Genomic DNA, 11,669 nt, shown 5'->3' on the forward strand with positions numbered 1-11,669 from the left:
ATCTACGATTTGGTCACATTTACCAAATGTCAACTTGAGCATCTAGAAGTAAATTCTCGAAGTAACACTTGTCACCAAAATTTCGGCAGCATTTTCCCCCTGTAAATGCGCCATCCCCCCGAGATTCTAACTCGCCCAATTCAACAACCAACAACCCGAGAATGGAACTCGGCCACAATATTAACAACAAAACCAACAATAACATATCCAAATATATTCTAACATTAACAAGTCATCTCCACATATTTCGACAACCTTCCAATTATATATATTTTCAAGCTATCATCAATGCTCGCATGTTCGAGTATTAATCCGAGACCACTTAAACAAATTTCAAAAACACTTCACTATGTTCAAACGACCCAAACAACATACCATAGTACCCGAAATCTTCCAAATACCATAAGGACACCAACAATACATTTATTTCTTTCAAATTCATAAACTACACCCACACTTCCATATATCAACAACATTATTTTCATAATTTCAAGAAAGTATATTAAAGACACACTAAGCTCCAAATCAGCCCACAACAATCTTATCTTCAATTTAAATCAAGCACTCATTTTCATCCTAGAATCTACACCACAATCAACCAAGAACACTAAATTAATTTAATTCGTTCTTCTACACCAACCAACCATACTCACGGCTAGACTCCAACATACCAACTTTCATGAATTTTTATTCATTTATTCATCACATAGTCCATAACATAACAATCAACATGCTTCATAAACTTAACTCTTCACTCCTATACCATATAACATACACACGCTTCACACACCAACATCTTCATTTCATGAATTCCATTCATCTCAACACACTATCACACGTCCACAACCATGCATAACATATGAAAAACAAGATTGCACCTTACCTTTTCCTTCAACTCCCACTCGGCTAGGAACCTCTTTTGCAAGAACGGATAGTTTTCTTCTTCCAACAACTCCTCCATGTCGTAAAGGACCTTTTAATTAGTGGGAAAACAAGAAGAAAATAATTTTTTCCATGATCATTTGCCATGGCTGAATTCAGCCAGCCATGGCCGTGACTCCCTCTTTTTTTTTTTTTTTCTTTTGTTTCTTTCTTTCTTTCTTGTTTCTTTCTCTCTTCTAAAAAATATGACCACTCCTCATATATATATACATATATAATTCACATGCATGTGAGGGGCACATGCCCCCTCTCTAGATTTTTCTTTCTTTTCCCTCCTTTTCTTTATTGTCTAGAATTTTCTTGAAATTTCTTAAAATTTAATCCAAAAAAAAAAAAAAAACTAGGTGTCTTGCCACATAAGTTTGGCCCCTTCCAAGATTTTCAAGACTTCTTGTGAAATTTCCATTTTGCCCTTAGCCTTCCATAATATTTCCATGAACCCTTTTCCGAATTTTCCTTTTTACCCTTAACCTTTCTCATTATTTCCATACTACCAACGTCCATAAATAATGCTCGTAACCTACTAATGCATTAAAATAATTTTAGAACATAGTCTTGTCCTTAACTTCTCGCCATTAACTCGGGATATTCAAATGTACAAAAATGCGAGGTGTAACAATATGCCCCTTCTATTGTGCAGGATATGGAGGATAGAATGCATCGATACGTAATGGGATTAGAGCCGGAGTTACAGGAGGCTTGTATGGCAGTTGCCATGCAGCCGGGTATGGATATAGCTCGTGTTCAGGCTTATGCCCAGGGGTCAGAAGATCGAAAGCGTCAGCGAGAGGCTACCTCAGAGCAGAATGGTGGTCAGCCCAAGAGGGCCAAGTCGGAGGGTCAAAATAAAGGTTCCATCAGAGAGAGCAGACCCCAGTCTAGCGCATCCTCGCAGCTTCGAGGATCTCAGCGGGGTAGGGAGGCTTTTCCTAGACAGAGACAAAATTTTCCTTATGCGCCGGGTTCTCAGCAGCAGGCGGGGTCAGGGCAGGAGGTGATGCCCCCTCCCCGATGTGCGACTTGCGGGAGACGCCACATAGGACGATGTCGATATGGTGTATGTTATACTTGTGGTGATACGACGCACTATGCTAGAGATTATCCACAAGGAGTGGGCCATACTGTTCCTGGAAACTCGGTAGCAGCATCGTCGCCTTCGGTAAGAGCCCCCGAGACAGGACCTCAGACTTCTTCCGGCCGAGGTAGGGGCGGAGGTAGAGCACCTAATTTCAGTGCGGGGCCACATCGTATCTATATGCTAGGGGGGAGACCGGATCCCAGGCTCGCGGGATACACCGCCGAGTAATCTAAGTTTGTGAATTTGTTATATTGATTGGCAAATGAGTTATATGTGCTACCCATAAAAAAATAAACTTCCCCACTATACTTATAAGGCCTTATAAGGTTCATTTAACATTCGAGGATGAATGTTTTTAAAGGGGGGGAGGATGTTATATCCCGTGTTTTTGCATATTCGGAAGTTTCGAAATGATTGCGACTTGTAAGGGGTAAGGCCATATTTTGGTTTTATTTAGCATATAAGTTGTTCATGAGAAGTATTGACGAAAATATCGAGGAAGGCTAAGGGCAAAAATTGGAATTTCGAAAATGAGTTTCGTGAACTACCAATTATTTAACCAAGTAATTGGGCCAAAAAAAAAAAGGAAATGAGGCCCAAGCATGGGTGTGGCCGGCCAAGGCTATATGGCCTTAGGCCCATATGGAATTAAAATCCATGTGATTAAATAAGATGGCCACTATATTATTCTTCATAATTCCAAGAACTTTCAAGAAAAAAAAAAGGAAGAACTTGGAGAGCAACAACCAACCAATTCGGCCAACAAGAAAAAAAAATTCCAAGCCTTCAACTTTGATTCAAAAATCTCTTCCTTCTTGAATTCTTGATAAGTTCAAGACGCTCTTCGACGTGGTATAATTAGTTTAGCGAAAGAACCACGTTTGCGACAAGTTGGAATTTGAAGAAAAAGGTAAGAATTCTATGTTTTTGTGTTATGGAATGGGTATATGTGTTATAGTGATTAGAGTTGCATGAAAATTATGGAATTGTTGTGTGTGGTGTGCAAGTCGTGTGTGTGTGTGTGTGTTGTGGCCGTGGGGTGCTATAAGGTGAAGGAGAGATGAGTTGATTTTTTATTTATTATTTTGACATGTTAGTTGTGTGTTGTAGTCTTGTGACGAAATGGAAGAATAATGGTTCAAGATTGGAATGAGAAATTGTTGTAAATTGTTGTAGGAATGTATATGATCTTATTATCGTTTGTATGCAATTATGGAAATGAGATTGCTAGAATGTGAATTATGGTTTCGGTGGAACTATCGTACCTTTTGTAGAATAATGTATAATGCTTCCGAATTATGTTTGAATGGCCTTGAATTTGTAAATGAATATGAAAACATTGATATTGGGTTGAAAGTGTGAAGTTAGAATGGAGGTTGTCGCATTATGTAGAAAGGAAGACCATTTGCGTTGGAATGAGTTTAGATTGATTCTTGATGACTATTATTGTGTTGTTGGTATTGTTATAGATGTTGTTGTTGATATTATGGCCGGGTTAACTCTCGGGGAGGTTGAATTTATAGGGGAAATGCTGCCGAAATTTCGGTAGGCAAATATGGATTTAAACTTGAATTCTTAAAAGCTTGTAACTCACATTTGGTAATTATGACCAATTGTAGATTTTGATAGAAACAGGAGTTGAGCTCGGACGAGCGTAAGACGTGAACAAGGTATGTAAAGCCTTACCCTTCTTTCTTTTGGCATGTTCTAGACATAATAGGTTTGGATACGAGCCTTGGGGATGATTCTATTCCTAGAAATCCGGGGTTGGGTTTGCCCCTTTTCCATTCAATAGAACTGAATTATACCTTTTATGTTTGTAGGAAGAATAGCCTAAGCATCGATAATTTTCACAAATGGAACCGAATTGTCCTAAAACTCTCGTAAGTGACTTCATAAAGTAATGTTCGTCGTTCACGTCCGCCACCCCGACCTGATCCGAGGTGGGCCCACAGTTCCCGAGACTTTTGTATTGCTCCATTTGACTTATTTCCATACGATAGTTAAAGGAAACTGTTGGCTAACGTTCCTAACTTCTGTAGATGGTCTAGAATTGCTTAAAAATGGTCGTAGAGGTTTTATAACGAATGAGGTTCATAACGACATTTGAAAGGCATTTAGTTCTCACTACTTTGCATGTACACATGGTTGCTAATCTTTTTATGCTAACTCGGATTCCCTTGAAACGGGTTTGTGGGTTATTAATGATTTCAAGAAAGTTGTTCTTTTAAATAAAGGAAACATAAAGTCAATTTTCAAAACCACTCCGACGGGGGTGTGAGATTCTACTGTTTAAACTATTCTAAACGATTGGATGATTTCATGACGTGACTAAGTGCGCTATATGATATATGGCCTCGGCTGGTTCCCGAGTGAACTGTGGCCTCAGCTTACGCCTGAGTGCGCTATGGCCTCAGCTTATGTCTGAGTGTGCTATGTAACACATGGCCTTAGTTTATGTTATGGATATTATTTTTTTTTAACGGGATTTCCATGCATTTGCATATTTGCATACATGCCCGAAGGGGCCACTATTGATATTGAGCCGGAAGCGGCTGCCCGAAGGGGCCATTGTTGATATTGAGCCGGAAGCGGCTGCCCGAAGGGGCCATTGTTGATATTGAGCCGGAAGCGGCTGCCCGAAGGGGCTATCATTATTTTGCCGGAAGCGGCGCGTGTGATGTATTGCATTACTCCTTTAAAAGAGGTGTTCTAGATTACATTACTTACTTTGAAAATGTTAGTTGGATTGCGATTATTTACTTAAAAAAAGGTTTTGGGACTTTGTGTATTTATTTATGTTTTCTTTTTTTGCGAAGGTCGCGTATATTGGGTTGGTTATGATTTCTTCTTGCCTAACTTACGCGGTGGTTACTATCTATTCTCGCTTTACATATTCAAGTACATATTCCGCATCGACCCCCTTTCTTCGGTCGTGTTTCACGCCGCAGTCCGGGGACGCGACTTGGCGATCCCGGCTACTTAGGGGGGATTCAAAGACTAGGAGTCGGACAACTCCACTTGTTCGGAGGTGTTCCTATTTTGGTATAATTTTGTGTATATATTCTGCAAGTCATACTGCTAGAAGTCTGCGAACAGCGTGGGTGTTATGGGTACTGTTCGGTTCTGTCAGTCACTATGTTGTTGTATGGAGGTAGCGGTAGCCTCTTCGGCCCGCCTTGTCCTATGCCATGTATATATTTATGTATGTGTATATATGTCAGTGCGTTTTAAGACGTTTTGAGTTATATATCGACTATAGTATTTTATCTAGAATTTCAGACAGGAAAAAAAAAATCTATTGATCGCCATATTCGAGTGCAAGTAGCAAATGTTGCGTTCTCAGGCAGGGTAAGCCCGGTCACTTGTCATGGCCCTAGGTTGGGTCGTGACACTGATTAACTGGAAGTCTGATTGAAATATCATAATGCGGAAATACATAGACAATCTGACAATATCTGAGAGTAGCCAACATGGCTAAACCAAAACAACTGACCAACTGAGTATAACTGCCAACAAGGCTAACATAACAAATATCTTACTATCTGGACTGTGTCTATGAAGCCTCTAAGAATACTGAATAATAGAGTTCTCTATAAACTGAAATAACTGGATAGCTGACAACGCACCGAAAGAATCTGGGGCTCACCAGTAGCTGATACGTGCACTCCTAATTAGCTGAGTCGTCAACCTTTATATCATTGCCTGCATCACGAGATATGGGCCCCCAAGCAATAAAAAGGGACATCAGCATATTTGAATTGTACTGGTATGTAAAGCAACTGAAGCAATAAAATACTAGAACTGAAACTGAAACTAAACTAAATAGGAAAGCAAAAAGCTGAAGTACTCCCTGTTCTGGACGAAGAATCACCTGTAAAACTGTAAATATAACTGTGGCCTAGGGCACAAATAATGTGCACAAAAACTGTGGCTTCAGGCCCAAGCAATACGTATGCATAAACTGTGGCCTAGAGCCCAAAAATACAGATACAGGTGTTCAACATTAACAATTTACAAGTCTGAGGCTGGCTATAGCTAATTGCATGATAACTGTTTCTAATTATGGGACTCATGCAAATAACTGGTTACACACTGACTGAGACTCATGTGATAACAATGCAAAAGTCTATAAAGATTATGTGCAGAGTTCATGATGTTCAAAGTGACAACTATGAACGAATTTTGCAATTGCAACCCTTGAAGATAATAGTTCTATATCATGTCATGAAACTAGGGCTAAACTATATTATGAGTCAAATTACTGACAAGTATGAAGAATGAGCTGTAGGGAGAATCATGAATATTCCCTAACGTATATAGTTAGCCTCACATACCTTAATTCCAGCCTTTGAGCATAATACAATGTTCGTCAACCCTTTCAACTTTGATTATATCAATACAAGTCAAAGAGATTCTTTATTAGCAATAATATCCATGCTTTGGTCATCTAAGCATTTTATCAAACACTTAGTTGGCATAAAGCTCCACAATCTCCATTAATGGTGTTTCTTCGCCCAATTTCCCATTCTTTTACTTCTAGGTGATTCTACAATCTCAATTAGGTGTAATTAACACCATTCTCCATCACTCGTATGATTATAACAATCTCAAGTCAACAATCCAAAACCCTACTGTAGTTCGTGTAATTCTCCTTACTAAACCCATTTACTATTCTCCCAAGAATTCATCAATTCACTATTATGAATGATTAGAGTGTAGAAGCATTACCTTTTTGACGTTCAATCCTCTTAAATTCAAGTTCTAGGGTTTTCACGCCCAACAATAATGTTCCACTCACAACTCTATCGATTAGAAGGGTTTACTCAAGTTAGAAAGAGATTGGGGACTTGAATTCAACCTAGAATGATGATAAAACTTACCTTGGAGGGTTCTTGAGGCTTGGAAATTGTTCTCTCTAACTTTAGGGTGATTTTTCGTGACTAGGGGTGTTAGGGAAATAAACCCAATGCTTAAATATGACTTAAAACTCAAAATCCCGACTTTTGACCCGAAACTCGACCTGTTATGCGATGGGCCCGCGACGCGCATGTAGCGCACGATCCCCTGCAGGTCAATATTCAAAGACGGTGTGTTTTTGGGATTGGCCAGCAATGCGGGGCCAGTGCACGCGCCCGCATGCGCCCTCACAAGGGACCTATGTCGGTTCTGCATAGTGTTCGGTAAAATGGACATAACTTCTTGTACAGAGTTCTGTTTGGGCTCCACAATATACCGTTGGAATGGGCTATAACTTTTGTGTTTTAAATTTTCTCAAATTCTGAACTGATTTTCACGAAATTTGACTGGAAGGCAGACATATTGAAGACGTAGCCGATTCTATCGAATCTGAGCACCCCTCTATTAGCCATTTTGAGACGATCATATCTCCTTAATCCGGACTCTGATTGGCCTAATCCTTATATCGTTAGAAAGGTATTTCTATGTACTACAACTTTCATTAAGGTTACTTTCTAAAATTCCCAACTAATAAAGGGTTTATGGTTTCCCCAAGTAGGCCTGCCAATCATTTTCGGAAAACGTTCAAACCTTCTGTTTTCCACTAGAACTCTAACGATACGGGGTGTTACATTATCTCCCCCTTGGGATCATTCATCCTCGAATGATGGATTCTGGTAAAGAGTGACTGTCGAGACATGTGCACACTAACTGACATGAGCACATGAAAACTGAACTGAAAAGGGATGGACTGAATTATCTGTTGAACTGAATAACTACTAAGCTGACTGTCTAACAGGCTGAATACTGATAATGTGAAAACTGTAGAAGGAAAGATCTGAGAGGGGAAGTACAATACCTTCACCTTTTCCTGCTGATTCTTCGAAGAGATAGGGATATCTGGGCTTCATGTCTTTTTCGGCTTCCATGTAGCCTCTTCAACTTTCTGACTTCACCACAAAACCTTTACTGAGGCTACCTTCTCAGTCCTTAACTTGCGAACTTGGCGATCAAGGATTTTCACTGGGACTTCTTCATAAATCAAATTATCATTGACTGTTATGCTATCAGTCGGGACAACCAATAACGGCTCTCCCACGCACTTTCTCAACATAGACACATGAAACACTGGATGCACAATAATCAAGTCTGGTGGCAACTCAAGCTCATAAACCAATTGACCAACCTTTTATTGGATTCTTATGGTCCAATATAGCTGGACTAAGCTTCACCTTCTTACCAAACCCTATAACTCCCTTCATAGGCAAAACTTTAAGAAACACCCAATCATCAGCTTGAAACTCTAAGTCCCTTCGCCTCACATTTGTGTAAGACTTCTAGCGACTCTGAGCCGTTCTCAAACGCTCTTGAATTAGCTTAACTTTCTTTTTCCATATCCTGATAGACCAAGTATGGTCCTAACAACTCCACTTCACCAACTTCGAACTAACCAATCGGTGATCTACATATGTGCCCATACAAAGCTTCGAATAGTGCCACCCCAATACTAGAATGGTAATTATTTTTGTAAATAGACTCAATAAGAGGCAGGTGGTCATCCCAATTACCATTGAAATCAAGGACACATGCTTACTGAACTGAATGAATACATGATTACTGAACTGCTGAGATATTGTCGAATGTCTATTGAACTAACTAAATACTAAGCTGACTGAATACTGGATTAAATGAATACTGGACTGGCATGAATATTATAACATGAGATCTGAATAGCGCATTTGTCTGATCATCGGGCTGCGGATGAAAAGTTGTGCTGAGGTTAACCCTGGTACCCAATCCTTTTTGAAATGATCTCCAGAAGTTTGCTGTGAACTGGGCACCATGATTTGAAATGATGGAAGCTGGGTCCCATGAAGTCGAACGATTTCTTGAATAATAACTTGGCATAGTCTGGTGCTGAATCTATCGTCTTAAAAGGAAAAAAGCGTGCCAACTTCGTAGTTCTGTCCATAATCACCCAAATCGGGTCGTGCCTCCTAACTGAATGAGGTTGACCTATTATAAATTCCATATTTATTATCTCCCATTTCCAAACAGGAATATCTATATTCTGAGCCAAGCCGCCAAGCCTCTAGTGTTTGGCTTTCACTTGCAGACAATTTGAGGCACTTAGCCACAAACCCTGCCACATTCTTTTTCATATCATTGCACCAATAAATCTCCTTAGGATCATGGTACATCTTCGTGGGATCTAGGTGAATTAAATACCTGGAATTGCGAGCTTCTGGTATAATCCGCTCTCTGAGCTCATCTACATCTGGAACGCATAATCTGCCTCGGTATCTCATGGTACCGCCATCTCCCCCTTGTTTAAAAGCTGAGGCTTTATGTTTGTGAATCCCCTCTTTCATCTGCAATAAGTAGGAATCACCAAACCGCTTCTCTCTAACTTCGATGACTAAGGAGGAATAAGCCATGTTCTAGGCAACAACTCCACCCACTTCGGAGTCCAAAAGTCGAATTCCTAGCTTGGATAAGCGGTGAACTTCTTTCACCATAGTTCTCTTATCCGCCTCAATCATGAGCTGTACTTCTCATACTTGATTTCTTTCTGAGATACTTCCTAAAATACTCATAGTACTGTTGTGCGCTAAGTCTTTGACTAGCACATTAAAGATTAAAGTCTCATGCAATGGCACTACCCTTGTGACACAAAACTGGGCATGATCTTGTAGCTTTTCTGTGATCGCCTAATCGATAGTAATTGAACTTGACACGATTTATTCGACGATCATTCTACTCACTTCGGGTTTCCTATAAGTTGAGGTATATTCCTTATGGAGACTATATCATTATGCCAACCTAACTGAACTACTGGCAATTTGTGCATATCTCATACTAACCCTTCGGATCTTCAATTATCTCACTGGACTTACTGGCAATTTGTGCATCTCCCCCTTAGACCAAGGCTAACGTCTTATACTTACAAATTCTTCTCTTTTGATGGGATCCAATTAACGTTCCTTATCTTCTGTAATTCTTTTGTACTCTACAACACTGACGACTTTTTTTTTTCGACTCACTTCTGAGCAATTCTTTATTGGGAAAAACTAAATTACTCATATGAACGGGTTGCTACTATATTCATAACCGGCACACTCTATCTCAACGACTTAACTCTGCTCACATTATAAATCTTAGGGAAACCCCTTTTTGACAACTCTTAAAGGCTATTCTTCTGTAGTTTGCTCTCTTACGACCTAGCTGATTTCTTCTTCCACTAAACACTCTACTCCTAATTTAATTTAAGCCCTTGGTTTCTAACGCACATTTGGATGTATCCGAACTGTCACCCACTTAAGGTGTTCATCTAACTAAGGAAATCAAATCATACTTCTACTAGTTCTACTGAAATTGCTAATGCATTGTATCTACTCAAAACTTACTTACTATTTTTCTGTTAATCACCTGCTAGCTTCATATTTTCTTATTATGCTCTGAATAACCTAAGTCATTTCTAACTCTCCCTCATCATCTGACGATATTCTATGGTCGTATACTATCTTTTCTCAACTATGGATCACATTTAAGAAACTTTCATCTATCTTATATGAAAGATTGGAACAACTAAACCCAAACTTTCTATACACTTCAAAATCATATCAGACTATACAACATCTGGGATAAACACTTACTTTTTCATCACGAGCTTAAGAGAGAACTGTCACATCTCCTTATCTCATAATAATAATTACTTCTTATAGCAACTTACAACCTTCGTACTCTCTAACTCTGATCTGACTAAACTTAAACAAACTAAAACCATTCCCCAAAATTTAATATCGTCTGCTTACGGTTCTTATTTCATACACATCTCTTTTCTTAACTGGCATAGTTCGTACAAAAATTTCATCTGTGGTGATAACTAGTGATGCCACTTTGTTCTGACGACCTGCTGAAGCATCCAAGCAGTCTTCGCTAAGAACTGAAATACCAAACTTAGCTGTATTAAAACCTGACTGCGCTTGAGAATTAAGAGGAGCCACCGAAACACATATCAAGGCCTAAACGATACACCCCTTGGTGTCTCCTATAACACTTGTTGCACATAAGATTCTGAAAACTTTTGTGGCTCACACTGGTATGTCACTAAGAGGCTTTCCCTTAAAATCTGTTTCTAGCTGAACTGACCCTTTTGATCATATCTAGACCTCGAGACTAGTGCAGTAGCTGCAGATGGAGTGGCTCCTAATGACCTCCGGTAGAAAACTGTCTGCCCCCACCTTCTTGAGATCCTCCATGATTTACGTTTCCTGCAGACTTAGCTCTTTTTCTAATTTCTCTGATATCCTCTCCCTATTGTATCCCATTCTCCTTTCTCAAGAACATCATTATTATTCAACTTCCCATTCATTATACAACACCCGCTCTCGAGCAACTTACACTTTATTCACCTTTCAATAACACCTCAAGTCTCATTTGTTACCAGCAAGTACTTCACTATTGTACCGATATGGATAATCAACCTCAGTTGGGCCTTGAATTACCTGTTCGTCGCCTGCGCATTCTAAATGTACGTAATTCGATTGGACGAGAAGATTACTTATTGCTCTAAGCTTCATGGCACAATCTAGAGTAGATAGAAATGAGACAATCCTGAATGTGTTGGTGGTCGGCCCCGTTTATATGTGGGGCCCTCACACATATAAAAGAGATCCCACCGGACACG

The sequence above is a fragment of the Lycium ferocissimum genome, chromosome 6 (genome assembly GCF_029784015.1).
Source record: "Lycium ferocissimum isolate CSIRO_LF1 chromosome 6, AGI_CSIRO_Lferr_CH_V1, whole genome shotgun sequence".
NCBI classification, from domain to species: domain Eukaryota; kingdom Viridiplantae; phylum Streptophyta; class Magnoliopsida; order Solanales; family Solanaceae; genus Lycium; species Lycium ferocissimum.